The following is a 20,762-nucleotide window of genomic DNA, read 5'->3' on the forward strand; positions in this document are numbered from 1 at the left end:
ACCTAGGGATCTTTGATAATTATTTACAACAATGTCAACAATAATAATAACAAAGATAACAGTGATAATCATTAAATTCCCACTAAGTTATAGGCACTGTGTTAGGCACATTCTTACACATTGCCTCTTTTTTTTTTTTTTAAAGATTTTATTTATTTATCTGACAGAGATCACAAGTAGGCAGAAAGGCAGGCAGAGAGAGAGAGAGAGGAGGAAGCAGGCTCCCTGCCGAGCAGAGAGCCCGATGTGGGACTCGATCCCAGGACCCTGGGATCATGACCTGAGCCGAAGGCAGAGGCTTAAAACACTGAGCCACCCAGGCGCCCCACACATTGCCTCTTTTAATCTATACTATACTATAATCTATATCTATACTATACTATACTATACTATAATCTATAATCTATACTGTAATCCTGAGATATGCTTTTCTCTCCAGTTTATATATTAGGAATCCGATCTTCTGAGAACATGAGTAAATAACCCAAAGTCACACAGCTTTTAATTAAGTGACAAGGATAATTGAATGACAAAGCTAGGGGTTGCTCTGCCCTCAGTGCCTAGAATGATTTCTGGCCCTGATGTATGTTCTGTCCTACAACTTGTGACTATAAAATAACCATTATGTCCAACACTCTATGGGTCAGAAATTTGAGAAGGGCCTTATAAAGATAGCTTGTTTTTTTTTGTTTGTTTGTTTTCTTTTGTTTTTGTTGTTGTTGTTTTTACAGAAGGGAGGGGGTGGGGGGATGGGGTAACCAGGTGATGAGTATTAAGGAAGGCACATGTGATGAGCACAGGGTGTTATATGCAATTAATGAATTGTTGGACACTACATCAAACACTTATAATGTACTATATGCTGCCTAACTGAACATAACAACAGCAATAATGATAGTAATAATTTAAAAAGTTAGCTCGTTTTTGCTTCATAATATCTGGGACTTCAACTGGAAAGATCGAAACCTGCGGGTGACTTGACAGCTTGGAGTAAATGGACATACAGAGCTAATAATATCTGGGGGCATCTTCGCTTAGATATATAGCCATTGGTGCTGGCTGTTGGCTGGTTCCTCAACTGGGGTAGTTAGCCAAATACCTATAGTTAGTTATGCCTTTATGAGGAGCATGGTAGCCTAAGACTTCTTACCTGGTGGAGCAAGGCTCTGAAGACAGGTATCTTAAGAGAATCAGGCAGAAACTGTACTATCTTTTGTGACCTACACTTGGAAGTCATTTAGTGTCACTTCCTCTGTACTCTATTTGGTCAGCTGTTCCCTAAATTTAGCCCAGGTTCAAGGGGGAGGGGATATAGACCCCACTTCTTGATGGGAAAATGTTAATTTTCAGACATGTTTAAACCTCTATAATTCAAGTATTGATGTGGGTGCTTGAACTGTCTTATGGCTTTGATTTATTTACTATGGTTCTGAATTATCACTGCAATTCATCACTTTGGGGAGCATAATAAACTTGTCAAGTTCCAGACTCTACTCCAAATATTCTGAAACAAAATTTCTAGGAAGGGAGCTTGGGAATTTGTAGTCTTATCAAGTTCCTGATGATTCTTAGACAGCCAATCTAACCTAAGCACCAAGTTTTACTTCTACTGCTTTCAAGGCAGTAGATGTTCTTAAAAGCCTGTAGCCAGCTCCAGTCTTGGTAGGATTACCCCAATATGGTAAACTCCTTGGTGTCTGATAGTAGAGCTGCTTGTCAGTCATCTCTGCCTCTTCTCCCTGCCTCGGAGAGTCACTGGAAGCTTTACAAAGCACCACCTCTACATCTGCAAGAGGAATCCTGGGAGCTCCCTTCCCCATCTCATCATGGATGGATGGATGACAGGACTTTAAGCAAAATATCTGCTGAAGCTATCACAGCAGGGGGGTGGGTACCAGCTTAAAGCTGTCAGTTGATAATCACTCTACTGTGAATGGTTGGGCTAGTGGCTCCTAGTGATTCAATTTGCATATTTATAACTTAATGCGTGCACGGAAGTGCCACTTTGGGGTGCCACTGCATCAGCTCCACTCCCATGAAAACATCTTCAAAGAGACTTGTCAGCTTCCTTCAGCATTCTTTCAGAGGTTTAGAACCAGAGGAGGGTGGCAGCCCACACCTCAGGAAGAATGGCTGATAAAATCTATTAACTCTTTTCTCCTCTTAGACATCATCTCTCACATCTGCATCAGCAACCAGTCCCCTCAATGGGAACTGGAGCGATACTTAAATTAAACATAAAAGAGAAAGGAAGCTTCTATTTCACCTGCCTGGGTTCCAGTCTTCAGATTATGAGGAGTTTCACAAGTTCTAGTATCCATGCATGGAGTGGGAGAGAAGAGACTTAAAGGATCATCTGGGGAGGATGAAGAGGTTGGAGGAAAATGCTTACAGTGGGAAGAACTTTCTGTAACTTTGAAGCTGGTGACCAAGGGACAAGTTGCTAAGGAGATGTCCTGCAATTCAATAAGAGGGGCTATAAGGAGAACCCTACTGCATTCATCTACTGGGCAGGAAGGTCAAACTCCACTTGCTAAATTTACTGGATTATAGTCCTCCCAAATCTCAACCACTGTTGCATCACTCTATCTATCTGAGACTAAAGAGATGAGAATCAGTAAGAATCATGTTCCCCAAATCCTCCACAGAGGTTAAGAGTCTTTGTGAAAAGTAGATAAAAACAAGCATAACCCAATGAAAACCATGTCATATTCTTTGTAGGACTTGGAGTAAGGTTTTATACATCAAGAAAGCAAGAAGGAAACATTTTCTCTTCCTTTCTCTCCTCTTTGGTGATTTCAGACAGGGTCCAGCTAAGTATATCTTCAAAAGTGTATTTCTTGAACAGTTCACCTCAGAATCTCCTAGGAGTTTTATAAAAAATGAAGATGTCTAGAAACCACCTTAGATCTCCTTAATCAGCAACTCCAGAGATGGGGCCATAGAATCAAAATTAATGAGGAGTTGCCCAGTGACTCGGAAACACACTCTAATTGAAGAAGCATTAACCTAGATCCCGTCAATGCCTGTGTTAGGGGTGCCAGGAATAGAGTTGTTGCTAAGGGTCTCTATTAACATGTACACACTCTTTCTCTGTCCTTGTCCCTCAGGGGGACCCATGGGCACAAGGAGGGTCTTTTGAAGTTTGATGGTGTTAAGTGGTTGACGTTTTATGAAGTAGTCAGAGTCTTCCTTGATATTAATTAGTCATTAGGTCAGCAAACATTCTAAAGGACAGGGCTACCTACAGTGAAGAATACAGTAAAAATGACTCTCTGGTTTTTGTATAAAAGAGATTATTTTCTATATTTGAACCCTGTAAAATTGCTTGTCCCTATGACTTAGTACTAATTTTCCCCAGCCCCGGAAGAGCCAGTAGAAGCTGTGTAACATTCAAATCAAAGTCTCAACAGAAAAAAAAAAAAAAAAGCCTCAACAGATATCAAATTAACAATATCAATATGCTTTAATAAATGGACACTATACAAAGATCATGTGAGTTAATTGCTCTATTTGACTACATTTCTTAGAGGAATGATGTAGAAAAGAGAAATGGAAAGTAGTCATTATTCAGTAACTTATATATGCCAGACTCTGCGTTATCTTTGATATCCAAAATTTCATTGAAATCAGTGCAAGGGGCTTTGTATTTAGATACCAAAAGGTATCATTTTAAATAAGTTAAGATTCTTTCTTTTTTAATAAAATTCTTATTGTTTATTTATTATTTGTGGCATTTATTGCCCCCCCCCCACATCCCATGGATCATAAATCACTAAAAATGGATTGAAAATACAATAAACTAATTGGAAAAACAAAATTTAGGTGCAATGCCATATAATATTTGAAGTGAAGTTAAATGGTACATATGTTCCAGTCCAGTCTTTACCATTATATAATAAAGCCCTCTTCCATAATACTTGGAAAATATATGAACACCTGGTGTTGGCAGAATTACTGCTGAATTTTGAAAATTTGGACATCCTCCCTTTGTGACTTTTTTGATAGTAAAGGTTTGCATATGTAGCCTCAAAGAACTTTAGATCTGATTAAAACATTTACTCTTTAGATGAAGAAGCCAATGTACAAAAATTGTATTTATTATTTTTTTTTTCTTGCTAACGCTTTTCAGTCTTATTCTTAATAGAGGATCCTACTTTATTTTCAAAGAATTTCATAAAATCAGAAACAAACAAATAGAATTCTTTTGGTTAAACAATTTTAATAGAAAATAATTTAATTCAATGTTAAAAGACATTGTGTGTGGATTTCTCCACTTACAACTGATGTGCTCTGGATGACTGGACTTTAGTTTCTTTAACTCTTAAATGGGGATAAAAGATGGATTGAGTTCATTGGCCTATTGTAAGAACTAAATTAGGAAATGTACTTGCAGTACTTAGCATAGAGCTTATTAAAATTCAATACATGTTTCCAGTTATTATTTAAAAAGGTAAGTTTATAACATATATTAAATTCTACCTATATGCAGTAGACTTATTCTTATTAGAAACTGCCTTATAATTCATACATTGTAGTAAGCCAAAACTGCCTTTGCCTACATGACTCCAAATTGGGTGACATTTTACCTTGTTCATAATTATGAAACATTCGTGATGATAATGAAATTCTGAATTATAAAGATCTGGAATTTCAAATTCATTTGTTTTTATTTCTACATACATCAAGCTGTAATCTTAAATTGTAGAGTCATGGAGGTTTATTTCAATGTTAAATAGTAAAAACCATTTACCCTAAATTTTCTACAAAAAGCATATAGAAAAATACACGTTTTTAAATAATCAGATAAAAATGGGCCATCTTTGAAGGAAGATAATTACCTTATTTTCATCAGCCATGTATAACAGCACCATCCTTTTCCCATTGTGCACTGGTAAATGTCAGTGTACAGAAGAGCTTTCTTTGTTGACAAGGTAGTAACTATCACTCTTCAGCTGTTCTCATTAGCGCCTAACCACCTTCATTTATTACTACAGATTCCCTCATGTTCAGTATATTAAATGTTAACAAATGGTTCTCATTTTACATGACAATTCTAATAATTAATGATTATAGAAGCATATTAGACACATAATGCCAAAATATATTACCTTTAACGTTAATCTTGAATTTGAGTCCCTTTCATATCTTGGAAATAGAATATGCTTTTTAGAGGTCAGAGCAGGAACACAAATGTACCTCTACACCTCTTCTTCTCAATCTTAGGCCTATTAATTTAAGTCAGTGAAGAATTCTAAATCTAATTTTCCATTAGCAGTGTCAAGCTTGCAGGAAAGATCTCTGAGACCCAGAGAAGAATAGCTGAAATTCATAATGGAAAAAGATTGAATGTGATGAAGGAAAATATTCTTGGCCTGACATCTCTTTAGTGCCCAAGTGGCTATGGGAGACCATTTCCTTTGCATGATGGATTACTGCTCTTCCTCCTTTCCAGCGTTGGGAAAGGAGGATGAAAGCAAAGAAGCAAACCTAGACCCTTGGGTGTTCAGCTAATGAGCACCAAGAGGGCCATAGACAAAACACTGGAAAGGAAATACAAGAGAAAGGGAGGTGAGGGAATCAGTGCCTCAGAAGTAGGAAACAGAACTGAGTTAACTGATGGAGGGTGGTTGCACAACCATACCTCAAGTGTCCTGACCTTTGTAATGTCTCAGCACAAATTAGGATGGGTGTGAGAGAGACTCACTGATGTCCTCAAGGCACATGTCGCACAGACTCCAACCTAATTTCACTCTGCCTGTTATGATTTTTTAAAGATTTATTTTCTGGCTATTTTTATTTTTATTTCTTTATTTTTTAAACATCTATCACAGTCACATTCTTTGCCAAGGGTGTTATTTCATAGCAAGAAGCATAATAAGCTGTTAGTAAGGACTGACATTCTACCTGATTCTGTACTGCTTGCTCAGCTAGGTATTAGTGCAGAATTCAGCATGCTCTTTATATACTACTTAGTTGAGCAAATATTTACAAAGTGCTCTATTATGCCACAAAGAGTGTCAGAAGCTGGGAAAATACAAAATCAAGTGGCTTTTTTTGTCCTTGATAACTTCAGGGTCTAATGAGAAGAAATAGCCACATAAATTTAAACCTTGATACAAAGGTGTTGTAGAAAGGATAATAGTGCAGCAACTAAGATTGGAGGTTTCCAGGATAAAATCCTGGAGAAAATAATCTTTTGGCAGAGTTCAAAAGAGATGTGAAAAATAATATTCTAAACATAGAAATTAAGATGAGCTAAAGTATAGAGGGAGAATACCACTAGAGTGTTCCTGGAAACAGCAGTTTAGTCTTACTAGAAGAGAAGATACAGGAATGCTGGTAGAATATTTGGTAGGACATACATGTGGGTTCATCAGACATGCTCTTTACTATTGTATCTACTTGAAATTTCCCATAATTAAGGGTTAAAGAAAGGCAAAAAAAAAAAAAAGAATATTTGGTAGGAGAGGAAGGCAACAAATCATAGAGGGTCATGTAGAACCTTGTAACTCAAAGTCTTATCCACAGCCCTCAGCATTGGCCTTGGCTGGAACTTATTGGAAGTGCAATTCCTTTGGCCAGATAGTCTACATCAGAATTTGGATTTTAACAAGATCCTCAGGTGATTTCTTTGCATAATAAAGCAAAAATAGCACTGGGATAATATTATTGGATAGATCTGAGAAGAATTAATTGGAAGCTGAGGGACAAGAAGTTTTCCTCAACCAGTCTATATCTTTCTCTTTTCCTTCCTTACCAAGAATGGACTCTTCAGAGTAGCTTCAAGTTTAATTTGGGCCTTGAATTCCTGCCTTCTGCTGCTTGATTTCAGTGACACCCACCCTCACCCCCAATCTATATGATTGCAAACCTGGTATGGAAAGCCTTGGGTATATGAGGATAAAAGGAAGGTAGCAGGGACACTTTGAAAAATCTTGAAGACTAATGTTAACAACTTAATATTCTTCTACTGTATAATGGTTGTTAGTTTTTTACATATATTTTCCTCACTTGAGCTCTGTGAGATCATGATTAATCTCCTCATTGTGCTGACGAAATAATTAAGACAAGTGATGTCAAGTGCTAAAAGTCACATGGCTAAGGGAGAAGTAAAAACAAAAACAAAAACAACAACAAAAGAAAAACCAGAGAGCGAGAGAGGAAAGAAAAGAAAAAAATGAAGTCAGATTTTCCAATATGAAATTCAATACTGTTTCCTCTTCTCCAAATTGTCCTCCTAACTTAGGAGCTCATGGATCCCTGACCTGGATAGACTCTGTTGCTGCATTGTATTATAATATCATTTTTCTTAATATTTTATTTTTTTATAAAGATTTTTTTTTTAATTTGACAGAGAGAGATCACAAGTAGTAGAGAGGCAGGCAGAGAGAGAGAGAGGGAAGCAGGCTCCCTGCTGAGCAGAGAGCCCGATGCGGGACTCGATCCCAGGACCCCGAGATCATGACCTGAGCCGAAGGCAGCGGCTTAACCCACTGAGCCACCCAGGCGCCCCTTAATATTTTATTTTTAAAAGTAATCTCTATACCCAATGTGGGACTCAAACCCACAAACCCAAGGTCAAGAATGACCTGCACCACCTACGGAGCCACCCAGGCCCTCCCAACCATTATTTTGGAATGGAGGATTTGAGGAGTACTGGTAGTTGGGAGACATTCAGAGCAGAGGTCCACTAGGGGATGGTTATGTTTACCCATTCAGGGAGTTAGGATTCAGTGAAATATTAAACTAATATAATTCTTTTTACTCTTTAAGCTGTTACAAAGGGAGACAGAACAAAGCCGGGACAAAAATTTAAGTTAATTTTAGATGAACTCTAAATAAGAATAGGGATCAAATCCTGATGTAAGTCACCTTGCTTTCCTTTTTCACTGCTCAGGAGTATAAAAGACCATGACGGCAGACCACAGCATCATGGCCATTCTAAGGTTTAGAACACATCTTAATGATTAAATTAAAATGTCTGCATAGATAATCTAATTGGTTCAATTGAAACTGGTCATCACTTATATAGTTAAGTTGGAAATTAAGATTTCATTGAGAAATATCCAACTTAGAAATATGAGTAGAGCAAAACTTCCCACTCCTTAATTATTTGCTCTTTGATAATCAGTTGAAAATTGTGATAAGGGACCAGTGGAAAAATCATGAATGTCTTTAGATATGTTTGTGCTCTTTTCACTCTATTTTGTTTGAAGGCTTGGGATCCTAATCCTTTCTTTGGCTGGTGGAGAGAAAGTGGAACTTTTTTCATCATCAAAATAGGAGGGCTTCTCTGCTCTGGTGGCTCCCAAATAATACTTTGGTCATTGAAGGGCTCAAAATAGCTCTGTATTCAGTTCTTTGGCAACTTTAGCTCAGAGACAAATAATGTTGCTTAAATCCTACACCTTGAAACTCTTCATACTGTTGAAAATTCAGAGAACAGAAATCACGAGAGAAAGGATAATATTTAAGAGATGAGGTTAAGAAAGTAGAATTATGATGCATAGATCTTCTCTCCTATTAGAAATAAAAATTGATTTATATCATGATTTGAGGGACCTCTATGCCTTTACTGAAATCAAGGATGTTAGCTTTTAACAGCAATATGTGGGTTTCCCTTGTCATTCACTTCATAAGAATAAGAACACCAGAAAGGTAGGGGATAAGAGCGTGTGAGTAGAAGGAGAAGAGAGAAGTACTGACTTCTTGTCAAATAAATAAATAAATTAATTAATTAATTAATTAATTTAAGAATATATAAACTTTTATAAAATATATGGAACATATAATTTAATTTTAAAATATATTTTTAATATATATTTAAAACAAGTGGATAATGTGATAACAGATCTGTGGTCAGATCTTCTACAGACAGCCAAAAACATTAAAAAAGTTACCATCTTGGATTATGGTGTGTGAGAAGGATGGGAGAGGCTAAGGAACCCAATCTAACTCTGAAAGGGCAAAAAATGAAATCACAGTCCATGTAGCCTGTGAAAAAGAGAGGCAGTTAATATGGAATGTAAATGACTATAAAGTCTTAAGTATTACAGATAATGCCAAGGCACACTGACTGGTGCGGGCCAGCTTAGAGAAGATAAACAGCAGAAAAGAAAAAAAATAATTTCTCTCACTCAAGAGGAAATGCTTTTCACACAGGAACTATGGGGACCAAACATGACTTGCCAAAAGATGAATTTAAGGAAATCAAGAGCAGAACATCCAGGGGGAAAAGAAAGCCTTATTTATTGTGGCTCGGGTGTCTAATGAGCTCAGAATGAATAGACTGTGACACTAGTATTATTAATGAAAAGAAAAGTTTTATTGACTCCATAGTGTGTAGATATCAATATAGGTCTGGCTAGGTAATCTAAAATAGGCAAACTTCTGGGGTCGGAATCTAAAGTAAAAACAAAGGTGGGTAATTTGTGTCATGCCTCTGCCTGCTTGACTCCAAAGGCAAAACTCAAGGTTTAGAAAGAACTTTTATAGCCTGAATATCCTAGAGACAGAATAAAAAGAAAATGCTCAGATCTATGAGTGTCTGGTAAGATGCCCCTCAACCCAACTTTAGCAGAATAAATAAATAGAATAAATCAGTTGAATACTATACTTAGAGTTGACTCGTGGATAACCATTACAGACAAAGGGAAAGCTCTGCAGTATGGACTGTGGCATCAGTTTGTTGATCACTGCCGTTATTCATTTGTTCTTTCATTGACTTCTACATTCATTTGTTCACTCACTCTATAAATAATACCTGAATGCCTGGGAAAGGATCAGGGAATATTCTGAGTGCTCGAGCTACAGTTATCACCAAGAGACCTCATCTTCATGCTCACAGAGCTTATAAACCAGCAGAGAAAGACAGATTTAAAAAAAAAAAAAGCCAAACAAGATGACTTCAAATGACAACATTACTGTGAAGGAAGAGAATAAGATGGCATTATGGAGACCTACTGCTTAAATAAAGAGAATAGACTGTATATGTACATATACTACTCTACATATAGGTACATATATGTACATACATACTCTATATGCATATGCAGAATAGTCTGGGACGTCCTCTTTCACGTGTCAATTTAAATTGAGACCCATAGTAAGAAGAAGCCAGGCTACATCAGTAATATGCATATATTTAGCAGACTACACAGGATTTCTAATTTATTTCAGACTATGCAGTTCAGAGATTAAAGAATAATTTGCTAAGATGTAATACCCTTAAATTTTTTTTTAAGGGGAAGATTCTCTCTCCCTCTTTCTCTAATTACTTCTCTCTATGTCTTTATCTCTCTCAAAAGTGGAAACTAGCAATTTCTTTATACGGCCATGAAGTTCATGTGTCTCTGTCTTCTTAAGCACAGCAAAGCACATCTAGACTTCTATAGTTCTTAAAGAGAAACTGGGTTCAGTCCATCAGAGTTCAATGAATTGTCTTTAATACAGTATTTTGTGCATGGTTGTTGCTCAATAAAGACTAACTTAGGGAACGGAATTTTGTTTAAAGATGCTAGATGCTAAATACATACTTTTGGTTAAAGAATGAAATTAAATTCAATGAGATCATATTCTGTTTTAATGATTCTTTTCTAAACACTCTAAAACACTTTATTACTCATTCCACAAGTAACTGCCATTCTCTTGACTAAATCAGATATAAGTATTAACCCTGAGAATAGTAATCCTGAGTAGTGATTCTTAATGTTGGTTCAAAGATGAGATTCAATTGAAAGCAAGTTTTCTGTCCCTATCACTAAAATGTTATTTAGATAAATACTAATACAAGGGAAAACACACAATGAGATATCACCTTACATCTGTCAGAATGGATAAAATTTTTAAAAAGACAAGAAATAGGGATGCCATGATGGCTCAGTCTGTTAAGTGTCTGCCTTCGGCTCGGGTCATGATCCTGGGGTCCTGGGAGTAAGTCCTGCATAGGGCTCCTTGCTCAGTGGCAAGCCTGCTTCTCTCTCTCCTTGCTTTTCCCTCTGCTTATAAGTTCCCACACTCTCTCTCTTTCTGACAAAAAAATAAATAAAATCTTAAAAAAAAAAAAGGAAACAATAACTGTTAGTGAGGATGTGAAGAAAAAGGAACCCTCATTCAATTAATGTTGGGAATGCAAATTGCTGCAGCCACTACAGGAAACAGTGTAGAGTTTCCTCCAAAGATTAAAAATAGAAATACCATATGATCCAATAATTTCACTATGGGGTATTTACCCAAAAACAAAAACAAAAACACTAATTTGAAAAGATGTATGCACCCCAGTTTATTGCAGCATTATGTACAATAGCCAAGATATGGAAGTAAACTAAGTGTCCATCAATAGAAGAATGGATAAGGAAGATGTGATACACACACACACACACACACACACACACACACACACAATGGATTATTATGCAACCATGAAAAGGATGTGATCTTGCCATTTGTGACAACATGGATGAACCTGGAAGGCATTATGCTAAGTGAAATAAGTGAGAACAAGAAACACAAATACCATTTGATTTCACTCAAATGTGAAATCTAAAAAACAAAACAAATGAATAAAGAAATAAAAAAAAGCAGAATCAGATGTATAAATACATAGAATAAACTGATGGTTGCCAGAGGAGGGTGTTAAAGGGATAGGCAAAATGGGTGAAAACAAATGGGAGATACAGGCCTCCAGTTATGGCGTGAATAGGTCATGGGAATAAAAGGCACAGCATAGGGAATATAATCAATGATATTATAATAGGGGTGTGGAGATACAGGCCTCCAGTTATGGCGTGAATAGGTCATGGGAATAAAAGGCACAGCATAGGGAATATAATCAATGATATTATAATAGGGGTGTATTGTGAGTAGACTTGTGGATGGCAGATACACTTGAGCTGAGCATAGCATAACATATGCAGAAGTTGAATCATTATGTTGTATACCTAAAAACTAATGTAATATTGTGTGTCAACTATACTCAAATAAAAATAAATTAAAATAAAATAAATGATGAACTTTGTAGACTTTGAGCTGAAAAAAAGAGAAAACATTTTTAATATTTTTTTGTTGTTGTTTTCTGACTAGATTGTAAAATATATGATTTAGGAGACAATGATTTATGCCTCTTTGGAACTCTAATTTCTAGCATATACAAATGATGGATGTTAACTAATCTTTAAGGCTATGTGGTGGACTGGAAAAACTGTGTTTAGAGCCAGACAAACTACTTTGAATCCTGGTCTGCAATTTGCCAGCTCTTTGAGATTGAGCAAATTGATATGTCAACTGACCCTCATTTTTTCACCTATAGAATAGAGATCCCATTGCCTTTCAAGGTGGATTTAGAGATTAGTGATATTTAGGCAAAATAACTATAGGACAGCTATTAATATTTAAAAACAAGAAGAAAAACAGGCAGACTGTACTATTAAGTTCTGTAGGGGCAGGAATGGGAAGTGTAACTTTCTGTATCCACAACTCTTGGTTCTTAGTAGATACTCAACAGGTATTTGCTGAATGAATGAATAAAATGAATATTATGTTTGATGATTTGAGATGGGTAGGAAGGTAAGAATTACAGAGAATTTAAGAATTTAAAGACTGCATTAGATATCATGGCACCTGCAAATTTCTTATTGCCTCTAGGAGGAATACTGTTACATTATCTCTAGAAAGAAAACCATCCCTTTTATTCATAAAGTACTTCAAAAGAAGCATTTTCAATTATTCTTCCTTTCCTAAAGCAATTCCCCACAAGTCAAATGAACAAAAAATTTAATCAAATAAACAATACCAGAACATTTCCTCAAATGTTACTTGCAGGAGTTACCATGCAATGGTTCTTTAAACAATTGCATTTTGTCCCAGGGAGGAAGAGTTGAAGATTGCTTGGGGTCCTTTAGTTCTTAAATCTTCTTGGGGAGTAAGTGAAGAAGTTTGATGAAGCTGAGAGATTGTTCTAAATGAGGCAGTTGAGTGGTCTCTGTGCTTAGAAAGCAGGACAGTATGTTTTAAGAATTTCTGAGGGCCATGATCAAAATCTACAAATTAGTAGACATACCTGTTGGAAGTGTTAGTATGCACATAAGGAGATGAAAGATTCTGATTTTCCAAGGACCTGAGAATCTGAGATGAAGAGCTGTTTTATACTAATGGTAGAAATTAGGAGAGTTACAAGGGAATTTATCTCAGCACAGAAATATCTGGATCAGATTATATGAAGAATAGGGTAGTGTAAAGAATACTGCTTATAGGGGTGCCCGGTGGCTCAGTTGGTCGAGCATCTACCTTTGGCTCCTGTCATGATTTCAGGTTCCTGGGATAGAGCCCTGGTCTTGCTCTCTGCTCAACAGGAAGTCTGTTTCTGCCTCTCCCTCTGCCCCTCCCCTCCATGCCCACTCATGCTCTCTCCTTTAAAATAAATTTCTTTTAAGAAAGAATACTGCTTATAATGTCTCAATTAGACATTTTCATGATGGCACCTGCAATGAACACAGCCCTCTTGAAAGGAAATTGCCCCACCCTTCACCTGTAGCCTCTGGTGGGAAACTGTGTTACCATGCTTTTGCCATCCTGCCTTCTCCTGCCCAAGCTATTCTCACTTCAACACAACCACAATTCACTAGAGTCAGTATCTGCTAACTGGGGATTGAATCTATTAACTAGCCAATGCAAAATGATAAAATGGGCTAAAGAAATTTGTTCTGGACTTTGGAGTGGAGGTATTACTACAATATGGCTTACATAGCAATGAAAATTGAAGCTGAATTATGCAGCGAACCCATGACTTAATGATCTTAAGAAGCTTGAGTTGTGAGAAAACAAGCTGTAACTAACCAGAAGTTATGAAGTTGAAAAAAGGTATGCAAATGTAAGAGGAAGGTATTCCCAGTGCATGTGGACACTAGGAAGAGAAGTGCACATCCAGAGATGGAGATTGGTGGAGAGTAACTGAGTGATATTTATGACTGACAGATATTAACAATCTCTTGTTCTTCCTGCAGTCTTGCTCTTACATAATTCCTGCTCTTCCTGAGTTTTGAGTTTGCAGTTTTATTTCTGGCTCTTTTCTGGCTCACTGGACAGCATATGTTCACAGTTAGGCCCTATTCTTTGTGGTAAACCTACTTTATAACAAAACTATCCAAATTAAAACTTATGATAAGCAAGCAGCCAGTTTTCCTTGGCGCATTCTCAATTTTATATATTTTGTCCCAGCGTTCACACACAGCTAGCAAAGTTGGTTCTGTTAATGGTTTGGAAAAATATGATTGCTCTATTCTTAGTTGGCCTAATCTAGTTTGCAGAGAAGGAGAGACGTACTTAAAGAGAGAAGGAAGGAGGAAAGAAGGTTGGGAAGCAGAGGAAGAGAGTGGAAGGGATAGAAGTAAATAATGGGAAAAAAGAAGGCTGAAAGAAATAAGGAATGAAAAGATTGAAAGATTTGGACAGAAAGAATATGATCCAATAGGTGTTAGCAAATCCCCTTAGGTGAGTGTGGAGTTCAAGGAGATTCGTTCACCATGGTGCCAGGGTGGCTCTGTCAGTTGAGCATCTGACTCTTGGTTTCAGCTCAGGTCATGATCTCAAGGTCCTGGGATCGAGCCCTGCAACATCTGTCAAAAAGAATAAGACAGTCAGTTTTTAAAATTTTGCATGTCCAAATACATAAGTCCTAAATCTGGGTAAACAATATGCCTCCAAGTATAATGTAAAATAAGCAGACTCAAATAGTGATAAGAGAGAGGTGGTGTTTGCATGTGACTTGTGTACCAAGAATCCATGTACTACTAATATTGTCTTTTAAAAAAATGTGTTAAGCCTCCCTACAGAACACAAAAATATTTTAAAGAAGAATGTCTGGTTGTCCCTGGTTGAGTTCACATAAAGGAGATAGGCATATTTCCATATAACAACTCAATGGAGTAGTTATAGCCATTTCAATAATATAATACAATAAAACTTATTTTTACGTTGGGCCATAAAATTACTATACCAGAAGTGGTCAACAGTTTATCAGTTCTCAAAATGGGTAGTGTAGGATGTGACTGAGAAAGGTATAAAATCCCTCAAATGTGTCTAATTATCCCAAACTCTACGCCCAAGGGAAATATTTTCCTAACCCTTTCTGTTGATCAGTTTATGTTATAAAACATATGGGTTGATGACCCTTACAACATAGTTTTGCTTCAGTGGATAATGTAACTACAGATCTCTTTTATTGTGCTATAAATACTCTGTCTTCCCTAGAAATAGTACTGCATTCATCGTGTGTCTTTCACAAATTGTTTTCTCGTGTCATTATTTCACATATTAGCTGAACATCACTAAGACCTATTTAGAATGAATGAATTTTGGAAAAGAACTATTGAAAATGACGTAGGCTTTAGAGCATGGAAGTTTGTTGAAAATAACTGGGACCAAATTTAAATTCCAAACCCTGTCTCACCAGTAGTCCCAGATATGACACAAATTAGTTGGTTTTGGAGGAAAAGGAGAGGTTTAGAAGCCATTTCCTTCTTTCTTTTCAGGCTCTAAGAATGAGTGAGAGAGAGAGAGTGTGTGTGTGTGTGTATGTGTGTGTGTTTAAGAAAGCAGCTCTGAAACAACACTGAGATGAAATAATGAAAATCAACGTACTTAAATTTGAACCCAGTTTCCATCACTTACCAGCTACTATATGATATTAGCTAATTAATCCTTCAACTCTATTTTCTCAGCTGTGTCAATAATATAGCCCCTTTCTCATAGAGTTGTCCTGAAGATCAGTGAGAAAAAGACTGACATGCCCCTCACATGGTCCTTAGCATCTAGTAAGCAACGAGTAAAGGCAAACTGCATAACTATTCTTGATATAACCTGTTCCTGTGTGTAGAGAGAGGGATTTCCTTTTTCATTGTCTCTCCTGGAAAAGTATCCTCACAAAAAAATCACCGAGAGAGGTAAGGGGCAGCTTTGGCTCAGAAAGCTCTTACATAAAACAAAGTTGGGAGAAAAATGCATAGCCCAGTTGCCCTCACAATGATCCTAAAGGCTAGAGGAGAAAACTCTGGAGGAGACGAGGGAACAAACGTGGAATAAGTGTATCCAAGTGTGGTATTCCATTCACTGCTTGCTCGTGATATCCCTGCTTGTGATATTCCCGTGCTACTGCTGCCACTGTAATGAAGGCTGGGTTTGGGGTAGTAAATGGTGAGAGGGAGAGAAAAACCATCCTTCTTTTTTTTTCCCCCGGAGTGAGATGTAATTGACATGTAATATTGTCTTAGTGTTAGGTGTAGGACATAATGATTTGATATACATATATGTTGCAAAATGATTACCACAATAAACTTAGATAACATTCCGTATCAAGAGGACAGTAAACAAAAGAAGCAGAAAACAGGGTGGAGAGAAGCAGGTGAGAGTGAGGATAATTGACACTTAAGCTTTGTCTCAATATTTGATTCCTGACCCATTCTGACCATGATTTCTGAGCAACACAATCAGCTAGATGCCACAACACCCTCAAAGAATCAAGTACTTCTGGCTTGTGCCAACTGTCATGCATGCTGACACAACTATACAAAGGGAGAAATGGAGGAAAGTTTAACTGGTGTACAGATTGATGCCTCGCCAATGCTATTAATTGCTGCCATTGTTCCCAGGGGCTGCCACACTGGAAACACAATAGCAGTTTTCTCACACATTTACCTGAAAGGCTAGTGTCCGACATCATTTCAGAGGAGTAGAGGTTGGGGGTTATAAACATAACGTATGGTTTTGCTGACATATGCAAATGTTTGGAAAGTCTTCCAATTTTAAAGGAGAAAAAAAATACAACATAAATTATAGTCAAAGAAAAAACAACAACAACAAAATCCCCACGTTGTTTGGTTTTCCAGCTTCCCTGGGGAGCAGCTGCTGATTTCACTCTAATTTTAGCTGCTATTGCTTTGAGCTAAACTTTCCATTTTTATTAAAAAAAAAAAAAAACTTTGAGTCTAGAGGATTACAAGCTCCTGTGCTTTTGATTTTTAATAAAAAGCGAGCATTTACCTCTGAACAGTAGCAGCAAGAAAGGGAATTAAACCTGAGGCTAGTGAGCTGACCTTTAGAGGGGTGCCGATCCAGAGGGAGATGAGAAATTTAACACACATTCCTTTTCTTTCTCATGTACATACTCTCCAGCTAATATTCTTCTTTTTATATTTATTTAAATGGGAGAAATCATAAAAAAGTCTTTGTTCACTAACGTTTGTGTTTCATGAATTGGCTACGTGGATGCTGGTCCTTCCAAGGGCTATGCCTACTGGTATGGTCGGATTTTCATATAGAATATGAAATGAATGTTGATGGTGCTGATAAAATGTAGAATAGAAAGAGAAATCACATATCCATCTCTATACAAGACTCTACTGAGTGGGGAACCTGGGGTGATGCGTGACACAGTAAAACTAATCGCTCCAACATGGCTGACAAAATACTACTTGCAGCTGGGAATATGTATACCCAAATTGCAGGAAAATTTCATTCCTTAATCCATTCACTTTTTTACAGAGGAAAGGAAGCACAGTAAATTTAATCTAATTTGCATATGACTTTTCTATAAAACAAGTGTATTCCTGTGACATTAAATGAATACCACTGTTTAAAGAAAAATGGGCTATGATCCATGAACTCGGTTTACAGATAACTGTTTTCATTCTTCCCCAATCCTCCCCCACCACCAATTCTATGCAATAGTATTTTGTCTCTGCAAAGGAGCTCACCTATAACCGGCTTTAGAATACAAAATGTTGAGCCTCAAACTTGGCCTTCTACTTCTTTTGCTTTCCGTGTTCTGCATTTCTCCTGCCTCTTATGGAGAGAGTCTCAGCCCCCTAGAGTAAAGCTTGGGAGTTTGCGTTTCTATTTGAAATCGTTCATAACTTTAATTCTCTCTGTCGAATGGATCACTACTCTTACAGAATTTAGTTCTCTTTATCATCCCCAAATACTTCACTTTCAGAGAAAATATTTAAAGATGTAGTTGTTAGAGTATCCAAACATCATATATTGTGCTGAGTTTTGTTTCATGAGTTTTGCCTTCATGTGGGTATTGGCGTTAATTAGATGTGTACATTGAATGCTCTCTTCATTATGTTTAATTACTTTTGATATTTAACTTTTCTTATAATTTTAACCCAGCTGAAATATATCATGGGCTAATAGAAACCTCTTGTGGAGCTAATTAGACGAGGAAGGATCTTTTATAAAGGTCAGGCTGGCAGTTGTCTTGGGTGAAAAAGGAAGTTCACTGGGTAGGGAATGGCAGTGAGGAGACAGTCTGCACAGAGTTAGAGAAGCTCAGACTGGAAGAGTTTCAGAGACGGTCATGCTGAAACCCTTCTTTCTCCTGGAATAGAGACTAAGTGGAAACATGGTTCTCCATCTGCCTATGACTTGCTATGATTTCTTTAGATGAATAATTTAATTTTTCAATGTCTGGTTTATACAATCTATTATTAAAACTCCAGCTTTTGATTAGTGCCAGGTAGGTTGTCCAAGGGATGCAAAAAATTTGCTGCGGCTTTGCTGCCACTTTGCTGCCATAAGCGGTAAGTGTGAATGTTGTGGTCGTTTAAGATTTCTTTATTTATTTGAGAGAGAAAGATAGTGTGAGTAAGTGCATGGGTGGAGGAAAGGCAGAGAGAGACAGGGAGACAGAATCCCAAGCAGAATCCCCACTGAGCACTGAGCCCAACATGGGGCTTGATCTCAGGACCCTGAGATGATGACCCCAGCAGAAATCACGAGCCAGATTCCAAGTCGACTGAGCCACCCAGACACTCCATGAGTGTTTTATTACTGAATTTATGGAAGACTCTTGGATCCGCAGTTTAAATGAAGAGACTTCTGACTTTTAAATGGATTCTTTTTTTTTTAATATTTTATTTATTTATTTGACACAGAGAGAGAGATCACAAGTAGGCAGAGAGGCAAGCAGAGAGAGAAAGGGGGAAGCACGCTCCCTGCTGAGCAGAGAGCCTGATGCGGGGCTCAATCCCAGGACCCTGAGACCATGACCCGGGCCAAAGGCAGAGGCTTAACCCACTGAGCCACCCAGGCGCCCGCTTTTAAATGGATTCTTGATCCAGTTGCTTACTTACAAACCTGTTTTCCTGCTACTAATTAAAAACAAAAATCATGGACTGTATCAGTGGCCTTCATTTTCTCTTTTAACATCATGCAGACTAGGTTGCCTCTTTTCATCACAAGAGCAGTACTCATGAAAATCACTTAAACAACCCTCCAGCCAAATTGAATATTCCTCTTTTCTACTTCCATTCTCCTTCACTTCATTTTGATATTAACTCTTATTAACTCATAACTTACCACCTCATTTTGGAAGCACACCTATTTTACTTGCCTTCCCATACTGCCCTATCCTGTTTTCTCCCAGATACCTTTTCCTACATTCATTTATGATCACCTACAGTTTGCCTGGGATTTTGCTGTGCATGGAGGGTACATAATGAATAATAAATGATTCTTAAAACAACCTAAAAAAATATAACAAGGAGACAATTTTGTAGAGAATATAGGATTGTGTGATACAGTATAAAATCCTACTCACAAGTAAATCCCAGTGGTCAGTAGTTTCGGTCCAACATCTTACCGCTTCACTATGACCAGTGATGGTTCCATATTACTTGAATGATCACATCTCAATTTTTTAAACTATGGTCAAGGTCCTGTACCAAGTACTCTAGGGACAAATAAGGACCAACAGGTGAAAAAAAGGACACTTGATACAGGGGGCAGTACCTGCCCCCTGCCTGCCTCTCTGCCTGCTTATGATCTCTCTCTGTCAACTAAATAAATAAAATCTTAAAAAAAATAAATAAAATATCATCATTTAGTAGATTAAACAAAAAGGTGGAAATTGATTTTGCCTTCTGTTTTCTGAGAATTGTGAGGGGTTTTTTGTGTTTTTTTTTTTTTTAAAGATTTTATTTTATTTATTTGACCGATAGAGATCACAAGTAGGGAGAAAGGCAGGCAGAGAGAGAGAGGAGGAAGCAGGCTCCCTGTCAAGCAGAGAGCCTGATGCGGGGCTCGATCCCAGGACCCTGGGATCATGACCTGAGCGAAAGGCAGAGGCTTTAACCCACTGAGCCACCCAGGTGCCCCGGTTTTTGTTTTTTTTTAAGGGAAAATGACTCATTCTTAGGTCTTATATATGGCATGCTTGAATAAGAGGAGTTCAGCTTTATATAAATGTTGACAGCTCTAAAAACAGCAGTACTAATGGTCAGGCTAAGCTCTCCATACAGCAACACCAGAGGACTTCCAGAAGCAGGCAGGGGAGTTCTGAGCCCCTGGAACTATCTTCTCTGTCTTTACCAGTTAAATCCATAACTATTTTCTGGCACAGCCAGTTTCCATAGATACCATTGTGAATTTTGTTTTCCTTTTATTAAAGTAGACTCATTTCACATTTTACAGGATGGGAAGTGCTAGGTAGGGATTCTCCTCTGAGCTTCCACTACATTTCCTTTTTAACTTTATTTTAGTATTTGGTATGTTGTGGTGTAATTTATATTTTATGTGTCTCTCTACCCTATAAGCCTGTGAGCTCTATAAGGAATTTCTTGAAATCTTTGCCATGTTTCAGGCATTGTGCTAAGGGTTTTACATGATTAATTTATTCACCTTCCTAGCAATTCTGTGAGGTGGATACTATTGTTCATCTCATTTTATACATAGAGAACTAACTGATGTATATAGAGGGTAAGAAA

The 20,762-nt window shown here is 37.4% G+C and overlaps 1 protein-coding gene across 3 annotated transcripts in view; it reads left to right on the forward strand.

Annotated features, from left to right (window-relative positions):
* Positions 1-20,762, forward strand: part of LOC123940512 (limbic system associated membrane protein) — a 675,683-nt gene that overhangs the window by 112,346 nt on the left and 542,575 nt on the right. The window lies entirely within an intron of this gene.

This window comes from Meles meles, chromosome 4 (genome assembly GCF_922984935.1).
Source record: "Meles meles chromosome 4, mMelMel3.1 paternal haplotype, whole genome shotgun sequence".
In the NCBI taxonomy this organism is placed as follows: Eukaryota; Metazoa; Chordata; class Mammalia; order Carnivora; family Mustelidae; genus Meles; species Meles meles.